The sequence below is a fragment of the Nylanderia fulva genome, unplaced genomic scaffold (assembly GCF_048542155.1).
Source record: "Nylanderia fulva isolate GAGA-0341 unplaced genomic scaffold, ASM4854215v1 Scaffold8, whole genome shotgun sequence".
In the NCBI taxonomy this organism is placed as follows: domain Eukaryota; kingdom Metazoa; phylum Arthropoda; class Insecta; order Hymenoptera; family Formicidae; genus Nylanderia; species Nylanderia fulva.
In genome coordinates this window covers 4,110,711-4,138,119 of record NW_028190916.1, presented here as the reverse complement: position 1 = coordinate 4,138,119, position 27,409 = coordinate 4,110,711, and the positions used below count along the sequence as shown (strand labels likewise).

The 27,409-nt window shown below is 35.7% G+C and overlaps 1 protein-coding gene across 3 annotated transcripts in view; it reads left to right on the top strand.

The window, feature by feature from the left end:
• LOC114943515 (uncharacterized) overlaps positions 1-27,409 on the top strand; it is a 137,227-nt gene that overhangs the window by 40,203 nt on the left and 69,615 nt on the right. Inside the window, exon 1 of one of the 3 annotated variants that reach the window (XM_085489171.1) lies at positions 1,511-1,629. The exons of 1 other annotated variant lie outside the window; for it this stretch is intronic. The gene's annotated coding sequence lies outside the window, so the exon portion shown is untranslated. Of the gene's footprint in view, positions 1-1,510; positions 1,630-8,605; positions 8,739-27,409 lie in introns of those variants that run through there. One more of the 3 variants, XM_085489170.1, reaches the window with a different exon arrangement.

Sequence of the window (27,409 nt, the reverse complement as noted above, 5' to 3'; positions counted from 1 at the left end):
CTAATGATAAAAAATAAAATTATTTTAAAATATATAATTAGATATTCTCGTACGAGGATAATGCTCTTACTGAAATACCAAGAGATAGACCATTTGTTCACTTGCAATTTGAAATTTCCGTACATATGATTGTAGGAATGCAGCTCATTTGCATTATTTTCATGAATGTGTTGCTACAAAATACAGTAATTGTGTAAATACAAAACAATATTCAAAAGTGGATATAACAATGTTTAAAGAACTAAATAATGAATATTTAAATTCTCTTAGAACCCATAAAAAATAAAAATGAGGAAAATGGGAAAGAGAATGTTAAATAATATTATTTTTTATTATAAGTACGATTTATCACAAATAAAAAATACTAAAATAACCTGCCGTTAAAAATGCAATAAATTTAATTCGAGATGTAACGAATATACATCACAAGTTGAATAGAGCATTGAAAAAAAACCCCTTCCAAATATTCCCCAAGATCAAACGTTTGTATACATTTTGTCGCAGAAGTAGCCAATTTGTGCATGAAATTCGTCCCAAGTTTTGCGCGATGTGAGCGCAATCAAAGAAACGCACGAGCCTCTTTGAAAAGCTGTCTCCCGGCGGTAATCGCGACGTTCCGTGATGCAAATAATCTTCTCGCGTTCACGCGGTAGTCTATGCGCGCCCGAGCATGTTACCGTTGAAGAGGCGCATAAAGTAAGAAGGATGGGCCGGGACTCGTGCGAGGACGAGCCGAGAGAAGATCGCGAAATGTATCTAAAGAGCGAGTCTGGTGGAGAGAAAAAAAATGGCGCGTATAAGGTGGGCAGGAAGCGAAGGGTGCGAACTGTCAGATACGAGCGAGAAGAATGAAACGCGAGAGAAAGCGAGGGTTGGAATGGATGAAGGAAGTAGAAAAGGGTTGTGCATGGAGAAAGAGAAGAAGAAGAAGTAGAAAGAGAGAGAGAGTATAGAGAGGTGCACCGCACATTCGCTAACTCTCTCTTTCTCTTCTGCATTTATATCCGAACGAACGTCCTTGTCCTCTCTGTCTTTCTCCCTCGATCCAGTCACGTTTTCTTCTCTCATCCCTTTCTTGTTCCCGGCACTTCCATCCTCCCTTTTTCTCCTCGTCTGCCAGGTACTTTGGGCATTCGCGTTTCTTCGTCGCCCTTTGCCCGCCGATCGCTCTTTCTCCGTTTGTCGTTTCTCGTCTCCTCTCTTTCTCGCATTCCCGAACGCGATGCTTTCGCTTCTTCTCCGTCTGGTCTTTCTTTCTCTCTCTCTCTCTCTCTCTCTCGGCTTGCATCTCGCTCTCGCTCTTTTCATCCCCCGTACTCTCAGGGTCGACTCTCTCTCCCACCCGTCGAACGCAGTACTACATCCCTCTTGGTCCCGCGTCTCCCACGCTTCCACCACTCCCATATCTCGACATGGTGCGAGCTCGCAGTCCGCCGGCGACTCTTGAATGAGAGCGACGGGTTCGCAGCTCCCGAGTGTGCAGCGGGTGTCACGTTTCCGTAGACGGAAATAAACTTACGTCGGGACGATATCCTCGTACGTGCGTGCGTGTGTATACGATATCCGGCTTGTAGTATATTCGCTCCGACTTGCCAGGATGCAGTGCGCCTCGTCGGAATAAATTTCTGTGTGAGTTCTTGAATGAGAGAATATGGGCCGCAGAGTGAAGGGGATGATCGGTAACGATGGGGGCGTCTCTCATTAAATCGAGCGCGCGGAACAAAGCAACAGCGGCATTTTTACGACTGGGCTGCTTCCGCTGACGCGAATCAGAAAAAGAGAATGAGAGATATATTTTACGATTTCTAATTATTCGTTTGAATTTTTTTTTCTGACGAGGAAAGAAATTCCTTTTTTTCTTTGTTCTCTTTCACTATATGTATAATTACCGTATTGTGTATTCATGTAAAATTCTTTCTTCTAGAAATTTCTAGAAATTATATTAAAAGACCAATCGTGATAGTTGAGTTTTTTTTTTTTTTATACGTAGACGAAGCGTCTCCTTTTTATTATGCATCATTAAAGTTTATACGCGTAAGAAAGCTAAATTTCTTTTACCGTAAGTTTTAATGGAATTGGATATTGCATTGCGTTGCGCGAAGAAAGGCAAAGTTCACCACAAATGGAGATACAATAGAGTATAAGATGTGACTAGATTTCACCGAGTAGAGATTATACGGAACGACAAGCTACTTTAGGAGGGACAAAGTTAGCGCGTCAGAAGAATATAAAGTATCACGCACATTTGTAAACGAGGGCAGGCTTCAGAAACTGTAATAAAGTGTATTAATGATACGTATCGATTGGATGCTGAACCGTGTAATCTCAAATTATACACAAAACGTGACATTTTACAATTTGTATATATATAATATCCTCTCTGACAACAAGTTTTAAGATACAAAGAGTTTGACTGCAGCGAAATGCAAATGCAAATGGATTATTGGCGTCGATATAAAAGATACACGAACACGCGCGCGTCGTAATAAGGGTGTTTCTGCAAAGTGGCCCGATAAAATTGCGCGCGGCATGAAAAATTCAGAGTTTCATGAATGAACCGCGACGGTATTTCGTGTAACTTTCGTGGGGCGATGCACGATTCGTATTGCGATCTATAATTTCGTGTCGATTGCCAGTTTACTTTAACACGTCGGGATTTAGTCGGTATTTACGCAATCCCGCGGTAGCCGAATTGTGTACAATTGTGTATATATATACGTTGACGTATGTGTTATATGTCGCGCATTAATCGTATCCGATAACGTGAAAAATTCAAGCGCCCTCAGGGTTCCCGACTTCTGTCACGCGATAAAGACATCCTGTATCGTTGACTCCAATTATGAGGCGCGACTCGCTCGTGAATCGACAAGATAAACTTACGACGAGTTCCTGCTACGTCTGGCTAGAGAAAAAGTTCTGGAATTAGAACGTCGTAAAAAACTTTAATCAGTCCCGACGTTTATAAAATCTGGGCGTGCTCCGGCTAAAATAGTATATTCAAATATTTTGCTGGCTCCCCTTCTCTCATTCCCCATTATAACGGCAATTTTATCGGTGCGATATCTACAGTAGCGCATATAAATATGCATACGCATTGTTTGCATAGTACATCGCACGGGGCGGACGATCTTCTCGTATATCGTTATAGAAAAAAAAATGCATAGAATGAGAGAGAGAGAGAGAGAAGGAAAAAGAGAACTTATATATGACGACAGCACGCAACATCCGACCGGGTTACATTTTCAAACGAAACATCGAAACGTATATCTGGCCCGAAACTAGAAATACTACTTTTGCAGCAATATTAAACATATTTAAATCGATATTTTGCTTTTTCGATGTATGCACAAAAACCTCTTTTAACATCGTACAGGAACATACATTACTGTGCTCAAAATACTCGCAATAGGTTTTTCATTTTAAGGAAAAAATTTATTTTTTTCTATATACTGCATTTGAAATTGTTTAATGATGGCAAAAATATATTTTTCATGTTTTTACACAATTTTCCCAAATTTAATTATCAAAAATAAATTAAATTAAAAATTAAAAATAAAATAATTTAAATGACTTTAACATTGAATTACATTTAAATTACTTTAACCTTGAAATATTACACTCGTTTATATTAAATCTGTATTTATCACTACATCTATCAATTTTTATATTAAAAATAATGACTGAATATTCTGAAAATGGATACTAAAATCGAATAGAATGTGTATGTGTGAGTGTGTTATGTGATATCTGATCCTACTGCTTCGGTTGTCACAGAGTATCAATATTTTGTCACGTTTCGCCTTCATTACAGTGAAGTCCCTGTCGTTATTAAATTTACGTACCTGTATCATAAACATTTATGCACATTGTTTGCATTGTAAACGCACTGACGTTTATCTTTCTCGTGGAAAGCATCGCACGTCACTTCGACGTAGTTGAACTTGAACCTAGGTTATACGGTGATTAAGGACACTGCTGTTACAGTAACCTTAATCCTCTTAAACAAGATATTCGACGAGTCTAAAGTGAAACGTATCGCTTTTTACCAATATTTTTCGTGCAATATTTATCGCGCGTAAAATAATATAGTAAATAAAATTATCTCCTTGGAAATTTCAATTTTCAATCTACAGATTACTTTTCTTGTTTGCATAACGATACATTTAATCTAAACGAGATGTATCGATATATTCTAATTAAGATTTGCTGGCACAATTACATCAATATATTTATCAAATTTACACAAAAATATCCGGCAGTTGCATTCCATTAATAGTTAGACGATACATGATATTAAATCGATGAATATATAATGTATGTTGTTATGATATTATCTTATAAACGATAAGAAAATATTGAATGCTTATACTTTTCAGTGAGAATTTTTGCAATATTAAACTTATAAAAGTCTTCTTCGGATTTTATAGTATATCTTGCGAAAAGTTTAATAGACTTTAATTCAATTTTGCATGGAGCTATATTTTAAATTTACCAAAGAAATAAGAAATATTGGATATAGCCATTCAAATTATGAAGTTTTAATTAATATATGAATTTCTTTGCATTTATATTCTCTGTCTTGAATTAATCAAACGCAACTTTAAATTATTGTAAATATTCCGAATATTTGAATATAAATCTCAGATTCTTCTTTATATAATTTGCTAATCATATAATCATAGCTGAATTAGGCACAGAAAAACAAGATAACAATTTTTTATTCATTACATTTGGTAAATGCAATTCAAATGTATCGTAACTCTGTCTTGTTTTTAGGAATTATAACATAGTTTCCTATCAAGTTCCACCATAAATGGCACTCATTCGTGTATATATACATAATATATCTGTGTATATACCTTGAAGAGTAGATAGTTTGCCGATACAGCACTCGCTACGAGCTTCCTGAAGTTCGGCTTCAACTTTATACCGAATCCGACATCGCATCTGCATCCGATAGTCGCGTCTAACAAATTAAAATCTTGATATCGGTGCGCTATCCGCAGACCATTATCCCTCGGCTTGCTAAATCGATTCGCCCATCGGCTTCGCGAAACGACGGCGGTACGTCTCGGAAGCGAAAAATTATTAGTAACGGCCGTTAAACCACGCGCGATGTTCATAAATCGACGCGGTTTATCGTAAGGGGTGTACTATATAAGCGCACACTTTGTTCGCTCAGCGGTATCTAGCTCGTAACGGCATCTTAATGAAGTCGTAAAAGAGCGGCAAAGTATGCAGGCGGGGCTCTCCCTCTCGAGTGCAGTTTTATAGTTTCGATCGGATCGCCGGAAGTGCATTATTTTGTCTCGCGTTAATGTCTCGAGTATAACCGAGCACCTATACATTTTATTGGATATCAGCCGTTATGAATATGCGAAAGGAGAAGGGGTAAAATCGTGCAAAATGTAACTATACTTTACATTACAGACGCATAAAACACGTCGATACGCGTAGATGGTCGTATATTTTGGCCAATTTTTTTTTTAGCGCGCGTTATAATTTTTCGGGATGAAATGAGGTGAAAATATACGGTAAATGAAGCATCATCTGCTAAATGAGGAAATTTCTATATCGGAATATTTTTAAAAATTCAACGTTAACGCAAGAGATTATTGCACGTAGCTTATTAAACCTTGATGTTATTTCAACAATTTTTTTTCTAAAGTTGTATATAGATTTATTTGTATTTTTTGTTTTTTCTTAAACACTGCACGCGCGAATATAAAGTACAACGTTGTATGCATTTTTATTAAACGATATGCCAATTAATATAACGGTTTCGTTCACGAATATATGCATACGTCCGAAAAATTGACAAAAACTACAAATTAAATCGGATAGAACTCATGGGTGCATCAATTCCAGAATTCTATGGATTTGTGGATAGATTTGATATGCTCGGAGCAATTACATGCCATATGCTCTGTTTATATAAACATACTATTCAACCATGAATCATGCAAAGAGAAACGCCCTGACGAATTTTCCCCTCTTTCCCCCTATCAATATATACATATGAATTGGGTCTAATCCGCCACAATGCAAATTCATGCTATGCGATCGCGAATATTCAAGCGATGGACCTCTCTTAGCTTTCAGTGTTATCGCTTTGATGGTTTTAACGGTAATCGTAATTGAATTCGAGCGAACCATTTTAACCCGCGAAACCTATTACACATATAATAATAATATATTTTATAGTCAAAATCAATACTAAAAGATAACATTTTTTTTCGAATCATTATTCAAATATTTTAAAGGTATTTAGAGATATTTAAGCTTATCTTACGTTAAAAAAATATTTAAGACATTTATTTAATTTGGCTAAATATATGTTCAATTTTTAAATTAAAAAATTGATAAATAACTTTAAAATTAATTTTTACAAATTCTGTATTTTTTGATTTAAACATCATTCAAATATTTTTAAAAACATATTCGAGAGAGGTTTATTTATTTTGACGGCTAAATTTATATGTTCAAATTTTAAATCAAAAATTTGATGAAAACTGACATGTCTCTAAGAAATAATTTCAAAAATAATGTGTTTAAACTCTGTATTTTTGGATCTAAATACAATTAAAAAATGTTTGGAGATATTTAAGTGTATCTTACGATAAAAATATTCAACAGATTTTTGATTTCGACGGCTATATATATATCCACTTTTATATAAAAAGTTTGATTTTCAAAGTTTACTTTATACTTAAAAAAAGCTTACTTCACATTTTAATATACGTTTCCTTAGTATGCATACATATAAGATTCATTTCTATATTAGGCTCTTAATAATATTGAGCAACGCACATCCTCGAAATCGAAGATTGCGTACGCATTCCGTCACGCGGTCTCAGGAAAATTGCACAAACGAATAGAAAGAACACCCACGGATATTGATGAAAATAACTTCTCAAAGCTTTTCCACGCGAAGGTATACGCATATATACACATATATATATATATATATATGCGATTTGCACAATCGAGAGGCACAAGGGAGCAGGGCGAGTTTTCCCCTGCGCTTTGTCGGTCGTCGCATCCCGTCCGTATGCACCGCGTATAATTCGCGCCCGATGTAAATGCGCGCAGTTTGCCGCAGACAATCGCGTAACGAAGTAGCCAACACCGGCTATATACGAACCGCTCTGCGGCCGCGCCGTATGATAACGCCCGACTGTTTCCGACGTGGCTTCCATAGACTGCTGAGAATCCGTGACCGAAAAGTCCGGCTCTCCACGAGCATCGCACGAACTTCAATTAGCGACCGGCGGCAATTAACAGAGTACACGAGGCTCTCTCTCTCTCTCTCTCTCGCTTACCGTACCGAAAATTCTCTCGTGCAACGCGGGAGATGCGGTTGTTAGGCGCTCTACGCAAATTAATGGTTTGGTCTTTTCCTTCCGTTTTCTTTCGTTCGCCTGTATACTTCATCCTTTTTCTCTCTTTCTCTTTCTATCTTAAAACCTCGTTTTCGCGCTGGATCGGGGAGCTTTTTCTTGTCGCCCTTTCGATGAGAATACAATCTCGAAGTAGAGACTAAAAAGAGGGGAAAAGCAAAAGCTGTTCTCTCGTAGCAGTTAATATTGAATGCCCAAGCAAGAGCAAACGCGTGTTGTCTCTACTGAAAATTTAACATTCTGATAATCGCAGCTTTTGTTTAATAAATTTACTCGGTGCGAAATAAATAGATAAATACACTTTAATGTATAATGCACAAAGTCTGATAAACATAAAATTAATGCGGTATTGTAAGAGAATTTCTTATCAGCAACAAACAACATATTTTATACGTGAATGACAATTATCGCAGAGATATTTCATCCCAAAACAAACTGCAATGAATAATTAATAAAATGTGTGCAATGCTAATTTAGCGATTCGTAAAGCGTCATATTTTTGCAAAAAATCTTTAAAATAATTTTCTATTTCTTCCTTTCCGTTACTCTTCGCTATAAATATTACTCATCCGGTCTCTTTATACACTTCCTTGTTTGCTGTGAATAACAGCACAAATGTGTCACACATAATACATATCGACATTAAATTTGTTCGTAGCGCAGCTAAATGCACGGAAATAGGAAATTAAGTGATTTGATATTGCGATTTCGTGAATAAGACTGCCGACAGTTAACAGAGATACAGAAAATACTTGAGAGTACTCATCACACAAATACTCTCCAATAACACAACAGATGTATCAGTAGTAAGTACCTGTCGTAGTGGGGGACTGACATGTACAATGACAATCTCGTGCGACAACATATCGATGTTCCGTAATCCTCTCTGACGGAAGTGCACACATTCGAGGTGACGCCATAAACCGAAAGCGTAAACCGGAAGGAGGAGAGTGTAGGTGTTTTCTTGTTGTGTCTTCGAGTGTCATCTGACTTGTCTTGGGCTCTCGTTAAAAATCGCTCCGTGCATCCGTTTCGGAATTGCCGAGAAGAATTGTCCTTGAGAAGAGTGTCCTGACTTAACAACGCGATAATGCCACGTGATCATCGTGCAGGCCGAATGGGATAATTGTCGACGGAGGAAACAGAAGAGTGATGGCACGTCGAGGTACGATTCATCTCGACGTGCGTGTGCACGTGTGACTTAACTTAAAGTGTCATCAGTGCAAGTGCGAGGGAGCATCAGGATTCGTGTCGACGTGGATCACCGTGACTCGGCTTGACTCGACTTGGCTTAACTTGGCAATTCGATTTCGACCACGTTGCGATTCGTATGCACAGGCAAGTTATTAATTTTGCAATGACGATTCTGTTTATTCCTTGTTTACGTAGAGAATTGGAATTTCTATTTCTTCCACGAATTCTTGGTCAAAACTTGTTGGATATATATGTACATGTACATATAAGGATTTTGCTGAGTTTGTGCTGAATTTAAATGTTGAAATTCGGAGAAAATAAAACTGAAAAATTAGAACACTATATACCGCAAAGATAAACAAAAGATATACAACCAAATTTGCATATGAATAATGTAATGAGAAAACTGCAAATGTATTTTTTTTCTATTTGGATGTGCGTAATAATATATATACGCGAATAAAATTTGCATTAGAAGATTATGCGTAATTCATGCTATAGTGATCCACTTAGAAAGAAACTATACAACTACATCACGCATAAGTTTCAACTTTACTTCAGTTTTCAAGTTGATGTACGCGAAGTTGATGACATTATATTCATACAAGGTCTGCGAAACTTTGTAATACGTATATGCAGAATACATAAAATTAGATCGAAACTATATTGAAAGGTAGTAGAGAAATTTGAAAAAAATTGAGAAAATTTCTCATATACATATAACGATAGTTTTGTAATATTAATTTCATTCTCCGTAATTACAATCTCACAATTTTCTTTTACAATGCAAGATTTTACCCAGCCAGTAAAAAGAACGCAAGGTATATACAAGAAAATTTTAATTAAAATGTTTGTTCCTCTAAAGAGAAGTGTTTACGTATAGTGTTTCTCTAACTTTTTATCAACCTCCATGTGGTGCTTATGAGTACCGCATAAAAATCGGCTGAGTGTAGAATGTGTCATAACTTTAATAATCTGTTCTACAGCGGTTTTTGACGCGAACTACTAAAAACTTTTGGATCTTATGAGCAAGAACTCAAAGAATTTTTATGAATATTCTTATAGTCTTGAGGAATGACTTTACTGACCCCTTTTATATTTTAAATGAAATATCTTATAAAACATTAACGTGCGAGCATACACGCTTCCTCTGAAAATTTCTATTAAACTTTAAGTTCGCAAAAAAATTAATTCAGCTATTATTAATTTGTCTCAGATATGTGCATACATCATGGAGCACTTTGCATTTTTTTATAAATATATTTTTCAACGCGGCAATTTAGGATTACTTTTAACGCTTGTAATAAAAATCTACGCTTCGATTTCTCGTATTTTTGATGGACGTGATATATAAAACAATAAAACACATTTTTCTATACGTATTCTATGATCCGACAATTAACACATCGCAAATAATAATTGTGATCGCAGTATGAATATTTCGCGAGCCAAATCGATTTTTAAACTCGATTTCGCGGAGATGACGGTGTCATTTTACTTATGTCTAGTCAGTTTTATCGTTATTTTCTGGAAAATACGCTTCCGCAACCTTATAGTCGTTAATATGTCGCGTAAAAGATATTGCGCGTCATATGCGATGAAATACATATGGTGTCGCATACACGTTCCACGCATTAAAAACTGTTCCACCAAATAAATGTAAGTTCACAAAAAAAAAAAAGAAAAACGAAAATGACCATACATTGCATCGGTGACACGAAAAATGTAATGCAACATTGTGCAACCACAAATGTTTTCTCATAAAAATATACTTTAATTATGTGGCGCGCCATGTGCTTTCTTAATATAGCGTTGCTGTATCGTAAAAAAAATAACGTTGCCTGCAAATATCACACACGAGAGAAATCATATAATATTATATAAAACGACGATGGTCATTTATACTTTAACCATAATTCTCGTTCAACAGGGAAACTACCGCTACGCGGCGCGATGCAATTTTACTGCAATTAAAATCTTGCAGAGGATTTTTACGATATATATATACGTAAACACGATATTATCCCCTGTGTAATCCATGACTTTAATTAATGCGACAACTCAGCGTAATTACTTCGGAATGATATTTTTAGTATATTCATATATAAACACAATCTCAGTATGTTGCATATATAACGCTTTAATATCAAAAATTTTCGCACCAGTTGCTTCTCTCTATCAAATGCGTTTATTGCAAAAAATGTAATATATTTCGAAACAAATAAAAAAAGAACAAATAAAAGGGGCGAAAAAAACGCATACAAAATAATTTTTTTTATATTATTCGACTTGATGATATTTTAAACTTTTTGTAAGAATACTTTACATGAAGTAATTTAAATAAATTAAAAGCAAATTTAAGATTTGACATTAAATAATTCCTGGACATTCTCGTGCCACTAATTTCATACGTCTCTTTTCCGTACAACGCATAATTAATTTCGAAGTGCCGCTTCAGACAACAAGTGTAATATTACAGTTTCGGAATGTACAGAATGTCTGCTTTGCGGTATCCGTGCGGTTTAACCGACACGAGAGCCGCGATCTGACGAGCAAATCCCGGCCGCAAATTCGACTTGCACTTTCACAAGGGCGAGATCCGCCAGTTGGACCGTAATATTTGTGGCCACTACCGTAGAACGCGCTTAGACAGACTCTTTAAAGTGCCACTCTATCCGGCGATTGTCGACGCGAGTTGATGGACGGGAACCTTTTTGAGAGATCGGACCCTCGTGCGATTTGTGTTTTCCCCCTTTGGCAATTCCCAAGCGAACAGTTTCCGCCGCCAAAGAATGTCATTAAAGCAATACCGGAAGTTCGCTGCTGAATACCGCAACTCAGATTGTTACGAAATTGCGTGGAAGTGATTTTCTCGAAGCGTGGAAGATAATAACAGAGAGCGACTCTGTTCATTTGTTAAGCAAAATAACCGACGAGATTATTAGAATTCTGTGTAATGTGTAATAACAACAAAGCGACTTGCTCTCAAATTCCAGAGTATTACATTTGTAAAATGATAATGTGCATTATATTTAATACTGGTTATTTTTTTATTTTTTAATCTGGCCATTCACATCTCTTTCTCTTAAACGCGCGCGATTATAATATATTCGATATATATATTATAAGATTTATATATTTTAATTATAAAAAAATACAAATTCTTTCTCTCTCTCTCTCTCTCTCCTCTCTTTCTCACCAAGGAAGAGAAACATAATCTTTAGTAAAAAGAAATGCGCGACAATTTGTGATAAAAAAGTCTGAGAAATAATTCAGGCGAATATTTCCAATAAATTGAGTCAAAACAACGACGCTCGGTCTGCCGTTGACACCTGCAAGGCAAATTAATTCGCGACAGCTGACTCGGTTGTCAGTTCGATTAAATGGAGTTGGGTGGAGCTGAGTGATTGTGTAACAAATTAGGTCTGACTGTGCCGACTAGTTTATAGATTGCGTGCTTGAGACTATGTAATATTGCACATGAGAGATCTAAGCCATAAACCATTATTATCGTAATATCAATATTCAATATTGCAAATCTCATTTTGGCGCATTATAGAGATACACGTATACACGTATTGAGTGCACTAATATTGAGAGGTCTAATTTGAAACAATTGTTACATTGTACTTTGAATTGCGGAATGTTGCGATGAAGCTTTGTTTTTTTTCTTCATTTCTCTAGCTCGTTGACAAACTTTCGATAAGTTGGAGAAAAATTTTTTTAAATGAAAGCCTAGTTTTACTGCAATTTCCACGTATATATTTCTATCGTGAAATTTCTCTTCCGAAATATTATTATTAATTTATTATTTTTACTATAGAAGATTAATTGTGTGTAAGCAGAACAATATGGCTACAATACTGTTTTAAGGGAAAAAAGATAATCCGTGTCATTAATCAGCGATGTCAACATGTTACACAAACGTTATTTGTTAACGCGTGATATATTTATTCTCTTTTGTAAATTTTATCAAACTAATTACGTGAAATAATTTCCACATTAAACTTTCCGGGCAATCGATATCTTCTTATCGATTTAAAGTCTTTATCTGGGTAATCAAATGTGACAATTATGATTAGTACATACAAAAAAAAATTAATATCTGAATTATCTGTTTGTGAAAGAGAACTTTTCCATTAATTATATTTATGTGACACTTTATATTTCGCATTTATCGTGCATATTGCGTCACATATCTCATTTCACCGATATAATTTAGTTATTTAAATAATCGTTAAAGCTATTTTCCGCGCAATCATATTATTTAAATCAATTATCTTCTTCTTTAATGTCATTTAACTTTGCGATGAAATATATCATTATAGATTTTAACTCATTATAATTTCCTATTGATACATTTAATGACAAGGAACATCTATATATTAACATTAAATATGATTTCTTGACAGCTATGTCAAATATTGCTCGATAATATAAACATTTTCAATTTCAAAAGGATTTAACAAAATATATTATTATAACTGATGAATGATTTAAAAAGCAATATGGGATATAATATTCTTCTATAAATAATAAAAATTAATAAATCACAATTATTCTCTCTTATCCATAATTATGCACGAATCAAATTATTTGTGAAGAATATACGTCCGAGAAAATATAAATGCGAAACACTGTTATTCGATTTCTAATATATGGATGGAAAGATTTTTTCTATATCTTTTCGTAGTCAATTCTTGATTTTAGAACCTAACGATTTCGTGGAACTTTAACGATTTCGCGTCCATCATCGTCAGTTAAAGTATTTACTTCACACTAGCGAGAGCTTGCACGGAATAAAGGAAGGAAGGAAGTGCCGAAGGAAGGAAGAAAGCTAGGGAAAACGTTACGAGAGAAAAGGGCGATCCATCAAAATCAAAAGAGCGCCGCCGCAAACGCCAAAGGTCGTTTACTTTCTCTGCTTCTCTCGCAGGTACTTCGTTATTTTTCGAGACACTCTTATCTTTTTTCTCTCTTTGTCCTCTCCGTTTATGTCATTATTCCTATACCTATATATGACATTGGCGAAGTGGCCGGATAAATGATATAACAAATAACTATGGATAAGGAGGATCGTCTTCACATCTCGTCTTCGAGATCTTATAGAGACATCTTAGAGGCTGGGAAAAAAGAGATGGGAAAAATGAAAACGCGTTTTTAAAATTGTATAATTTTAGAAAATGCATGAGAGAATAAATTAATGTACAGGGTACTCGAAAAGATTTGCATTAGTTAAATATCTCGAAAACAAAGGCTTTTATAAAATTGTATTTTAAAAAGCTCCTAAGAGAGAGAGAGAGATAAGCTACGTGAATATATAATCACAACAATAAGGATTTCTATTTAAAAATTTCAAAGTGAACGCGGTCTTAACAATGCTGTTTACAGTCATTAATATTACCACTTAATGCACCACTTAAAGCCCTGCAACTTTTATTTGAAACATTTTTCTGAAAAGGCCTTTGTTTCCGAGATATTTAACTGCTGCAGAACTTTTGGTACATCCTGTATAATGCAATAGAGTGACAGCTGTCAACTTTTACCGAAACTTGAATCTTGTATATCAAGATTGCTGAGCTGTTTACTCCCCGCATTACAAAGTTTTCTTGACGGAAAACACAATTCTACCGTTATACTATATACCGTGGATGTATACGAAGGGAAACTTTTTAAAAACTAGAGACGGAACTAACTAGGTAAGACATCAATAGTGGCAAGTTTAATACACGATACTGTGCCGGAAACTCTGTCTCGCGCTATATCAGATCGCGGTATCACGCTTGATGTAGACGTCGCGAATTTTCACCAGCCGCGAATACCTGAATAATTGGAAATTCAATAACTCGACGCACGGCATAACTTGAGGGTGACTGCTGTAAGCAGCATGCTAAGTAACACTATCGCCGGCAAGCTGATGATGATTTAGTAGCGCGGAAGGAAATACATACGAGAGCGGAAGATAGGCGAGACTCCGAGGGGATGAGGGTGTGAATCTATTTAAGCGCGACACTGAGAGAATCACGAAGTGAAGGGTGAAGAGAGGAGAGAATAATGGATGGTATACCCGTAATGTCACGTGCAGCATGCCGAAACCACGCCGTCCGCACTCTCGGCTGTGTGTTAATCAAATGGCATACGTGGTAACGTATACGGAAAAGGCGACTGGGCCATGCAGAGGAATGTGCCGGGGATAAGAGATAGACTGGGTGTAAGACCTTCCTGGTCCTAACCGCGGATGTATGCGGAATCATACGCGCGAGCGATGATGCAATTGTCGCATACCTATGAAGCTACTGCGCGGTTTGGATCGGTGTTCTGTAATTTAGCGACCACTCTCTCTCTCTCTCACTCTGCTCTGCGTTAATCGACGACCGATATTCCGGCCGGAGATCGATTTTCAGCGCGCGAATTATCGCCGTTGTTGAGCCACGCCCGGACGGGAAATCGTGTTGATGAATTCGCATTAAAATTTAACTTCAATTAGGTTTGCAATAATTATGAGAGTAGCTACACACAGCGCGAACGGAGTGATCGTGTATATTGTTATATATATATTTATACGTGTGTACGCGCGAGGCATCATTCATTTGCGCGATAGAAAAAGGGATTTACATATAGGAAATATATATATATTACACGCGTCTCAATTTTGTGTAACATTCTGCATAATCTCACAAAACTATAGAATTTATTCTAGTCTTTTTATTTAGTAATCTAACATACATCAAGTATTATTAAATTGTTTGAAACAAAATACTAATATAAATATATACATTTTCGAGCGTATTATAAATGTATCAGAAATATATATTTTACTATTTTTTTTTTTTTTTTTTTTTTATATAAATGTTTCTAAAGATAAATATTTAGTCAAAGAACCAGCACATTTTTATAAAAAATTAATTTACATTAATTTTTTAAAATAATTAAATACATGCATATACTTGAGTATTAAAAACATGAATTTTTGCGTTAAAGAGAAAAAAATCCAGAAATATTCTTCATCATGATGATAATCTGTAGTACAATAATAATTATACTAATGTTTTTCCCATTGATCCTGATTAATCGCACCGGACGTAATGTTTCAAGTGTCCCCAAGCTCCAGTGAATACTATATATCGAGAGGTTGTCGTGTTTTGTAGGCTATCAGACCGGTCGATTGGCCCGAAGAAGCTTTGGAAAACTGCCAGCGAGTTCCCGAAGTCGTAAGCTTTAGCTGACCTCGGCTCGTCTATCCTCGCGGAGATGGATTTTTTTTTTCTCTTAGGACCTTTATGTCCCCGCGAAGTAGCTTCACGGTTGTATCCGCGCGCCGATGTGACAGATGCTCGTTTGTGTATGTGCACACACACACACATTTACTCACGATCGGTGCACGCTTGAGCTTGCACTTTACGAGCCGGCATCTCGCCGGAGTGCGTGCGATGGCATCGTCAGCGTTTCTACCTCGAACAGTGGTAAAACTGCTGGCTTAAAATTGGCTCTTATATCACGGATCGCATACTTGTTCGCTAACTACATGTTTTTTCTCATTCGTAATCTCGGTAAGCTTCAAGGCAATGTAGCGTCAACAATTTTGTAATAATTTACATTCTTTTGACATTTACTTGAAATTGATATTCAATAATTGTGATTCAATAAAAGAGAATCATTACGTATCTCATTAACTTATATTATTTTTCTTATAAACTTCTCTCGAAGACAAGTCATTCGTTAAGCTCTCTCGACGATTGAATCGATCAAAGCGACAATTACGAAAATCTTTGAAGAGGTGGTCGAATGGAAATGTAACAGCTACGCTTGAGATCGTAAGCTCTTTGCTGCTTTTCAGGAAATTACATTCCATTCATAACAGCTTCTACAACGCTTATCGTGAGCGGCATTTAAATAAATTTACACTGTCTGTGTTTCCATGAACTGAGAAACGACAGTCCGCTTCAGCGGTTCTGAGGAGAGGGTATCTGCGAGGATGCTTCAGATAACTTTTAATTGGGATGAACATAAATTTCTCCGCGCTAGAAATGCTCGCGAGCTTTATTATTAAGACTGAAACGCTCTTACGAGATGATTTCTCATCGTATCTGAAACGATATACAAAACGGTTCCGCGAATAATTTATACATCATATTACGAAATATATATACCATATACATATATATATATATATATCGTTTATTACATACGTTTGCGGATGTTAGATGAATATTTTACAGTTAATGGGGGACATTGATGTGATTTGAACGACACTGGCAAAAACGTCACGCTGACATATTCGTCATGATATCTCTTCCTCTTCGCATGAATGTTACATGATGCGCTAAATGCGCATCGTGCCACGGGTCAATGGGTTCAGCCTCGAATTTCTATGCCCGTCCTGCTCGCTCGAATGGCTTGTGCGATTATTTGCATAACACAATGGACATTTCGGTATTGACACTGCGTAGTTTCTATTAGCGCGGGCAATATTTGAAGTTGTACAGCGCAAGCGCCTGAGTTTCGTTGAAATGCCAAACACATTTTCCGATATCAGAAAAGGTTTGGTGTTATTTTTTTTTTTTTGCCAAACCAAAGCGGTCGTTGCGCAGTCGTGTAAAAAAAATTATCGAATGAAAAAAAGATCTATACGAGAGTTTACCTGTCGGGAGAGGGATCTAAACACACAGAAACCGTCACGGTTCCAATGTAAAACGACAAATTAATTACAAGCTCGTAACGAACTGGTCGGTAACTGCAAATTAATATATCCAACAAAGCGATACAAAATTCATAACGCAAAACGCGATACCGCAGGCATTGCAATTTTATATTATGTCGTGATTTCTTGGGAAAATTTGTGATTACAATCTTAGAAATTACTGCGTTATTTTTTTTATTATTGTGTTTTTATCGATTTTATTATTATTGGTTAAAAAGAAACATATTTTCTCTAACAAGAGAGATTTCTAACAAGTTTACATAATAATATACGTATATCGAATTCTCTTGTAGATTTTATTATATTTTATTATAGGACAGAGTCATATTTTCTTTTAAGAGAAATAACGAAGAAAAACTTGTGAATAAACAACATTGATAATAGTACATAATTTTCGTATCTTTGAAGAGGGAAAAAGAGAAGGGAAAAAATAATGACATTCTTTATCAATTATTTATTGCACACGATTAATTTCAATATCAAATCTTATTTTTGCGACAATCAATTAGACGATTTCGTTATAAATGACATATAATACCAGGATGCATATTCTCTCCCTGTCTCTCATATTCTTCAATTACAGATATAATTTTTTCATTTGTCTGATCCCTTCGTTCCGATTGCTCGTATGCGATGGATATTTCCTCTTCAGCTCATGTATGTCGATGCTAACTCGCAGTACCCTTCAAACTTGTCAATTTCCGGATGAATGTTGAAATAGTATGTTACCTCATCGCTCGCAAGGAAGCATGAATCGATCGACATTCATCTTTAATGAAGACTCATTATAAAACTACCTCGAGCGCGCTTTATCGACAGAAGTTGGCGCAATTACGGACGTATCGTTACGCCGTACAATGTACTACATAATGCTCTTTACATGCCTAAACTAATTCCAAACTGCAATAAAAGTACGTGACTTATATATGGACGAAATGTACGCCATAAACCATTAAACGGTAATGATATTGTTCTTGCAACGGTAATAGCAGTAATGTTAACGATAACGAACCTCGGAGACACGGTATTCATTATCTTAACTTATTAAAGCAAATAACGAGGATGGCGATTGTTCAACAGGTTAAAACGGCAAGGTAAAACATATTGTGCAATAGTTAAGCTTGTTCTATACGAAATGCAAAATTGATAAGAACACGAAGGGAAGTGTACAAAACGGAATTGAAAATGCTACACTATATTGACATCTCTAATTCGAGTTGAGCGGATGATACATATAATAAGATAATAATCTTTAGGTTTAATAATCTCAGACTTTATTCCATCGCACCAATGTGGCAGAATTAATGAACTGATGGACGCGAAGCTGATGAATGAGTAATGTACAATGTCGCGACTGAGATTAGTGCATACGTGATAACACAATGCGTTGATGGAAACAGCTGCCTCTTCCTCTTCTCTTTCTCTCTCCTTCTTCCTCCACACTCTCTCTCTCTCTCTCTTTCTTCTTGGCAGCAATCTAAATTAATCTTCTCTATCTAAACATAAGACAATGATTTAAGTGAAGAACACACAGTTAAAGCGTGGAAATCTTAAATGTTTTATTAAATAAAATGAACGAAAAGAAATATTATTTTAAATATTAATATTTTCTATTAAAAAAGAACTATTATTTCAAAAAGAGACAAAATTATATTATGCGTTTAAGATTGACTTTAAATTTGTTTTGCCTTCTACGTAACTTTCCAGTATAAAACGCGTGTATTACAGGCAACAATATGAGATAATATATGCGGTGCGGGAAAAATTCAATGATTTTTGAAAAACTTATTATACATATACTAAAAACACATCGCTTTATATGTAGGATATATATGTATGCAGAAAGACGCGGGCAAAGAGCTGCGGCGGAAATAAAGACGTAGGGCAAAGGTTTCGCGTTCTTTGTGCCGGTAATATTATACATGCAGATGTGGACTGTATTATGAAGACACGGAGAAAACACGGAGACAAGTAAAGAGGATATATGAGAAAATCCAATTTGTCGTTGCGCTGCCGTCTGTATTAAAACGAAAATCACATAGCTCCGGGATAGAATGAAAGACTAATAGAATGACGCCCAGACGCGCAATGGATATATCTCGGAATGTCGTTCAAGTGTGGACCCTGTTTCTCGGCAATTAAGTTACTCCTGAGACGCGATTTGTGGCGCGTATTTATTCAGACGCTCTTGTTCGCGGCGTGGACGAAATTAGAAATGTGACGCAACTAATTGCTTTTCAAAGAAGAGACGACACACCGGCATTATTCTTCTCTGTATATATAACGCAAAAGAAGAGAACATTCCTTTTTTTATTCATTTCTTTTTAATTTTTTTTTCACCATTTGCGTATACCTGCCATTTGCGTCGGTCGTACGTAAACTTATTGAAATATATAACGCGCGCTGTCGTTAATCGTTTTGCATCGAAATTATCAGCGTAGCAGATCGAAACAGCCTCGGTGGTATCCCGGCATCGTGTTTACACGGAATTTACATTAATGCGCGCATATGGGACATTATATTGCGCGGTGCGAACATGGCACATTATTACATTATGTTTCGTTACACGTTACATCTACATCTCTCTTTCGCGTGTAAATTATATTGTTTAAATAATGCGCGCGGTATGCGCAACAGATAGAGAGAATAAATGAGATATGTAATTAATTCGATTCCTATATAGACTCGTCAATTCGCACGTTGCGGTTTTATTATACGTATATATATATATATATTCGATAGGATCGCGAGAAATCCGAGTTGACCCGAGAAGACTGCTTTCCTCGATTCGACTTACACGCGTAATCTCCCTGCCGCCATTGAGTCGGCTCAAGTCAAGGATTGGCGTGACCCCCTTCGACGGTGCGTATAATGCTCGATTTATCGTTTCGTGAACCAACGGCGAGGCAAAGTAGGCTAAGGGAAGCAATGACCCGAGACGAAATCTAATGGCCGGTTTCTAGGCGCGCCTAGATACTACTGCGTCGTGTAATGAACATGCTCACGAGTAATTACCATGATTGCTCCGGGTTGATTCTACCCTTTCCGCTACCACTACTCCCTATCTATCTCTCCCTCTCTCTCTCTTCCACCTCTGGCCACCAGCCATTTCGCTCTCTCTCTCGTGCGCTACGCGCACCCCTCGCTCTTACAATTATCGCTCTAATTACGGTGTTTTGTCCGCTAGTGTTACTTTCGCCGACTGACGCAGTTAACGGCATCAGTTAACTGAAATGCAACGGCAGGGATGCACGCGATGTCTGTTAGCGCGACCGAGCTTTTAATTTGTGACAAACGAACGTTCGTTCGTTCGACGAATTCTCTGTTCAACGACTCAGATTCATTTATTATCGTTTTAGCGCAAAGATGTTGAATTTGAAGCTCGCACTCGCTGCCTCTGACGCGTTGGCGTTTTCCGGTTATTACGAGATTTTTTTTCTGACCCATCGCGCGGAAAAATTAATCATATTTTTCGTTGTATTTAAATGGCAATTAAAATAATTTGTGATATACTTTAAAGCTTCATCGAAAGCCTCATATTAGGAAGATGATTTTATGAATAGGATGTTTCATTTTTTAATTAATATACATATATAGTTAATATATAATTATATAATATAGTCAAATATATTGCTGAAACCGCATGGTTTTAACGAAAAAATATTTTATACACAAGTTAAAAGATTTTGAGGGAGAAAAAATTAATATTCTTGAATTTTAACTAGAATTTACTTTAATTTTAAAAAGTGGAGCCGCTCTAATTCTTTTTTTATAAATCAATCCTTGTAATATTTGGCATAAAAAGTTATAAGAGTAGGATGGCTAGAAATGAATAATTTTACGAGATTGTTTGTATTTTAATATAACATTAATTAATGAAAGGCTCGTATAAATTAAACAAAATTAAACAATCATATATAGTAGGCCAACTAAACGAGCAAATAAATAAGATGTAAAAATTTTTTTATTAATAGTTAAATCATTAAATTAACATTCCGTTACAGAATCGATATAAATTGTAAACGTTTCGACTGCACTACAGTCTTTATCAATACATAAAAATTAAATATTAAAATATAAAGTTAGATGTTAAAAATACAAAGTTAGTTAAATATTAAAATATAAAATTGAAACGATTCTTCGCTGTTGACCAATAGATATGCAAGGCGATTGGTCTGAGATGCCAAGTTATGCGACATTTGAGCATGCTACGGATATAATACGCGAATTAAATCAATGTCAGAAAATATTAAAAAATCTTTCAACTTACATTATCGTTTTAACAAGTCCTTTTCCCCGATATTTCAAGTGTGTGTTGCGAAGTCTGAATACCAAATGTCAAAATAGAGAGCGTGATGTATTTATTTATTACCAATGTTTTTTCCAAAGGAGGATAATCGTTGTATAAGCTTTTTAGACATAATGATCAAAGTAATAGATAACAAAATTTATTTAGATTGGTATCACAAAAAGACATTCTCAGGTAGATTACTTTCATTTTTTTCAAATCATCCGACTTGTCATAAAATAGGAACAATTTATAACTTGGTAGATAGAGCTTTATTACTATCACATCCGCAATTTCACAAAAAAAATATAGAGAAAGCTATTAACATTTTGCTATCCAACGGTTATCCTCTTGATCTAATTTTCACAGAAATAAAACGCAGATTAAAAAATCTCTCAACTAAGAAATTTAACAAGCCTAATAATAACAATATAACAGATACTAATAATACTAATACTAACATTAAATATTTTGTCATACCATATATAGAATCAATATCTGAGAAAGTTGCTTCAGCAATAAGAAGACCTGACGTAGTGGTAGGATATCGTTGCATTAAAAATTAAATGACTTCATAAGAGTTCAAAAGGACAAAAATAATTGCCCCACGAATTCTAACGTTATTTACAAATTGAATTGCAACGATTGTGACGCCACATATGTCGGACAGACAAAAAGACAGCTAGGAACGAGACTTAAAGAACATAAAAATAATATTAAATTAGACTCTGCTAGACATTCGGTTATCACGGAACACATTCTAAACGAACAACATACATTTGACTGGGACAATATTAAAATTATGGATCATGAAAAGAATTACCAAAAAAGACTAATATCTGAAATGATCCACATTAAAGAACAGAAAAATGGAATTAATTTAAATACAGACACCGAATTGTTAGACAGTAGTTATTTTGACATACTTAAAAAATTTGCTGAATCATAATTTAGAAAAAACATTGGTAATAAATAAATACATCACGCTCTCTATTTTGACATTTGGTATTCAGACTTCGCAACACACACTTGAAATATCGGGGAAAAGGACTTGTTAAAACGATAATGTAAGTTGAAAGATTTTTTAATATTTTCTGACATTGATTTAATTCGCGTATTATATCCGTAGCATGCTCAAATGTCGCATAACTTGGCATCTCAGACCAATCGCCTTGCATATCTATTGGTCAACAGCGAAGAATCGTTTCAATTTTATATTTTAATATTTAACTAACTTTGTATTTTTAACATCTAACTTTATATTTTAATATTTAATTTTTATGTATTGATAAAGACTGTAGTGCAGTCGAAACGTTTACAATTTATATCGATTCTGTAACGGAATGTTAATTTAATGATTTAACTATTAATAAAAAAATTTTTACATCTTATTTATTTGCTCGTTTAGTTGGCCTACTATATATGATTGTTTAATTTTGTTTAATATAACATACTTTCACGTAAACTATGAAATATCTCATAAAATATTCATTTTTTCATGATCTTACCTCAACAACTTTTATGCATAAAATAATGAGAGAAATCAATTACACCGTGTGTAAAAAAACAGTTGTTTTTTAAGAAAAAAATATGTAGTTGCTAGTTGCAAATTATGTATTTTTTCTTTACAAAGTAATTTAGTTTTTCCTCATGAAAGTTATACGCGTAGATTCAACACTGGCTCAAGCTATAATTATGTTTCATCCTAGAAGATGGAGGAGAAGCTAGAGATTATTTCGATACACGAATTCAAGCGAGATGCACTCTGATGCACATAAAGCGCGTTCCATAGATTGGCACGTATGCAATGTGTGTACATACAACGTACGTCGCAATGTTAGTTTTTAATTACACGTTAAGCGTTTGTATAATCGAGTATTAGCATCTCGCGGGTATTTCAATCCGGTTTATTTCTCGTTTATTGAAAAAAATTGTTTCCTGAGTATCAGCAATTTTCTCCGTATATTTACATCGCTTCATCGTGGTTTTCACATATTTTTTTTTCTTCGTCTTCTTCTTTTTTTCTATCTTTCGAGATTCTCTCTTAGAATTTTTCGCTCCCGAGTGTTCCGCGGAATTTAATCCCGAAGGGATAGAGTAGTGACGACATCGTGTTACCTGTGACTCTGAGAGAAGAGATATACATAGATATACATTGTTCGGATATATGTATAACTTACATGAGCGGAAAAAATTGTATGAAAAATATTCCATGGTCCTTATTGGACGGCTCAAATTTTTCCGCATTTATGATTTGTACGCGAGAGAGATGAACCCGATATTTTAATTTAAATAAACAAAATGTTTGAAGCGTGTATTACGTATTGGACAGTTCGATTCTTCTATTTACGTTGCAAAAAACCTGCATCGTGCATGACAGAACATAATGGTCGCACTCGTTCGAGAACACAAAAAGCCACTCTGAAGTTTGGCTAGAAAAAGGTGTTATTCATCGTTCTCTCTTCTTTACTTTTATTTTCACGCTTTCTATAATTTTTTCTTGTATAATAATAATAGAAATCTTTACATTTAATATTTATAATAGCACATTGATCTTTTGAAATGGAGTACTGAATAGCGATCATTATTCTTTGTCGCAATATTGATCATAACATTATACAGAATTGTGAAAAGAAACATGCAAACTATTATAAAGTATTACAGTCACAGAAGAAAAAGAAGCGTTACAGTTTTTATTAGAAAGGTTCATATTAAATTATACTACTTATAGCTGCATAAAAAAAATTCTAATTTACGTATAAAGATATTTATCAGCAATATAGGTTGTAAATTAAGTAGATTATAAAATGAGATATCAATAATTGCGTTTTCTCTCGTAAAATTCCCTACGGAACTGTTCTTTCTTAAGCACACAATTGACATACTATGATTATAATAAAAATATATAATAGGACGTTTTTATAAATAACTTAATTTGTATTCAAGAGTTTGGTTATCGAGAATCAATAATTTTTTCAATAGTAAAATTGCAATGAAAGATACAAATTCTGCGTGTTGTATAAATTTCACGATATTTGAAATTGACGGAAATTAATAATATCGATTCTTTTGCTTTATAAATATTGCATTGAAAGGATTTTTTATTTAGCCTTGGTGTTTCAGGAGAAGCTTAAACGTTAAGCTTGCTCTGAATTTAAAGAGCAGGTCGTGGCCGTTTGCGGATAAAACCTGTGCTTAAACCTGATTAAGCCCTGACGGAAATGCCGAGCCGTAAGCGGATATAGTATCGCGAAAAAAAGTAGTAAGCCAACTTCGTTAAAAATGTACTGGCGAATGAAACGGCAACGAGAACGGGCTTAGCAAGGGCGATTTGAGACTAACTAGATTTAAAGCGTAATGTAACGCATTAGTTTAGAGAAACCTGCATTTTTCAAGATCTTTATACGAGAATGCATTACCATGTTAACGGCTTTTCGGAACAAAAATATGTACATTTCTAGATATTTTCCTAGAAAATACAGAAATCTGTAGTGTACATTTTAAGAGATATAATATAAATTTAATGAATAAAATTTTTTAAAAATATTAATTTATTAAGAACAAGCTAGATATACATACGTAATCTGATAATCGCTTATTTTATTCATGATCATGATATATCAGTTAATCGATAAATGATACTCATCGTAATCGATTAATGATACTCATCGTAGCTAATCGAAGCTCTGTGTAATCGATGATCCAGAAAAAAACGAGTTTGACAAACATGAAAAGCGTAAAACGCAATCTGAAATCTACGTATTTAATCCAGTTCTACCTTGAATCAGATCCGTGGAATAATACTGATACGCCTGCACGCAATCCGATGTCGCGTCAGTCTTGTATATATAAATATGGAGATAAAATTTCAACTTCATTGTAATCGCGCGCTTGCAACGAAATACGTATTCAAAATCAAAGTATTTTCATGGGCGTTGTTCGTGTCGCGTTCGGCCGCGAGAATCGCAATATTCCTCATGCGAGCGCATCGCCTGTTTGAGGATTAAATTTCGAACACGCGCGCGCACACACATCGGTATGTATGATGATCGAGCGTGCAACAAGTTTTCGCTCTGTGTCCGCGATCGCTCGAGCGTTTTCATCGGTTCTGGCTGCAATCCCATCGCGAAGGTGGCATAAGCTCGAAGCATCAGGTTTCGCGAACGGAATCATATGACTGTATCTCGGAAACAGCTCGTTTACTTATACCCGAGATCCCATGCTTGAGAAGCGTACATAAAATATTTATACATATAAATGCTTGCACGTTCTCTTTTATCAAGGGATTCTTTAATGAGAATAAATTTGTGAAATCAAGATATCGACAAGATACTCTTGCATTCGTCAGAATATAGAATATATGTATATACAGGATGTCTGATATGTATATACAGGATCGGCATCAATAATTTTCGAGTTTAAGCGATTTAAAATAAAGGGTTTTTCGCAAACCTTGCCTTGTGGAAATAAAATATGATCTAAATCACATTCTCCAATTAATTTCGAGTAGAGTTTACTTTGATAAAATTTTAATTTAGGATTTAGTTATAAAGATACATGACGGCAAAAATTATTATTATTAACATCCAAAAAAATGATGTCTCCCTCGACATTTTTGCCGAGGAAGAATTGTCTCCGCTTGCATATTTTCAGTGCGACACTTTATCTGTATATAAGTAGAAATTAGCTGAATTTTTTGAAGATAAAATTACCGAGTAATTTCCTTCGACAATACCTAGTCATCAAGTTCCTCGCGCTTCATCAACGTAGATATCGAACAAGGTATCGATGTATCGAGAAGGGAAGAAGCATCACCGTAGCCCGATATACATCTGGGGGCTTGGGTTCGGGTTTGGTTATAAATCCCGGCTTAAACGATGGTTACCGCCATTTATAAAGCGGTAGCTCGAGGTCGCCTCGAAGTGCCTGCGCCGTCGATTAATGGAATTCCTCGGCGACGTGCCGGGCGTTCGTGCGAATAAATTCACGGAGGGTCGTCGGGAGAGGGAGAGAGAACTTCGGGGAAAAGCACCCGCACGCAATCCACACCACTCTCTATTCTAACACATGCCTAGCCAAGCGCACATACATACACATACTTATACATATGTACATATCCGATCGTTAATGGGACTTTGTGCGGAAATTGATTCGACGGATCCGGGTAGCCGCGAGTCTCATGCGGCGGATCTCGCGGTAGGTTGCGGAGGCTTCGAGGAAACACGAAAATCCATCGGGTTTAAAATTGCGAGGGCCCCCGAAATGAGACGACAAGGGGCGCGTCAGCCAATTTAATACTCCGGTGCTTTTTGGCGCATGCGCGCGCTTCTCGAAGCGTTACCGATCTCGTTACCTTCGCGCGCGAATCCGGCAAATAAGATTGTCGAATTTGCCGAATTGATTGCCCCCGCGACGTCGTGGCTCGTGCAAATTGATTTTTACGACCCCCGCCGATATCCTTAATGTCCCGGAGCGCGATTTGCCGGAGGATCTACAGGGTAATTTGGATGAAAGAATACGTCGTCGGCGGAAATTGCACGATTTACGATTTATCGCGCGAGGGCTAATCAGAAATAGGAAAAAAATGCGACGACAGTCAGTTCTGTCAAAAATTAGCTTAGTTATGTTGTTATATAAACCGTGTAATGCTCAATAGCTTGCTGAATCAAAGTGATTACCAGATATGTACGATAATTGCCTAATAAAGCAAATCAAGGAAACAATCACGTTTAATTAAAAGGGAAATAACTTGTTTTTATACAAAGCGAAAGAGAAGAGAGAAGAGAGAGAATGCAATATATAATTATTCAATTTTAAAAATGTGTT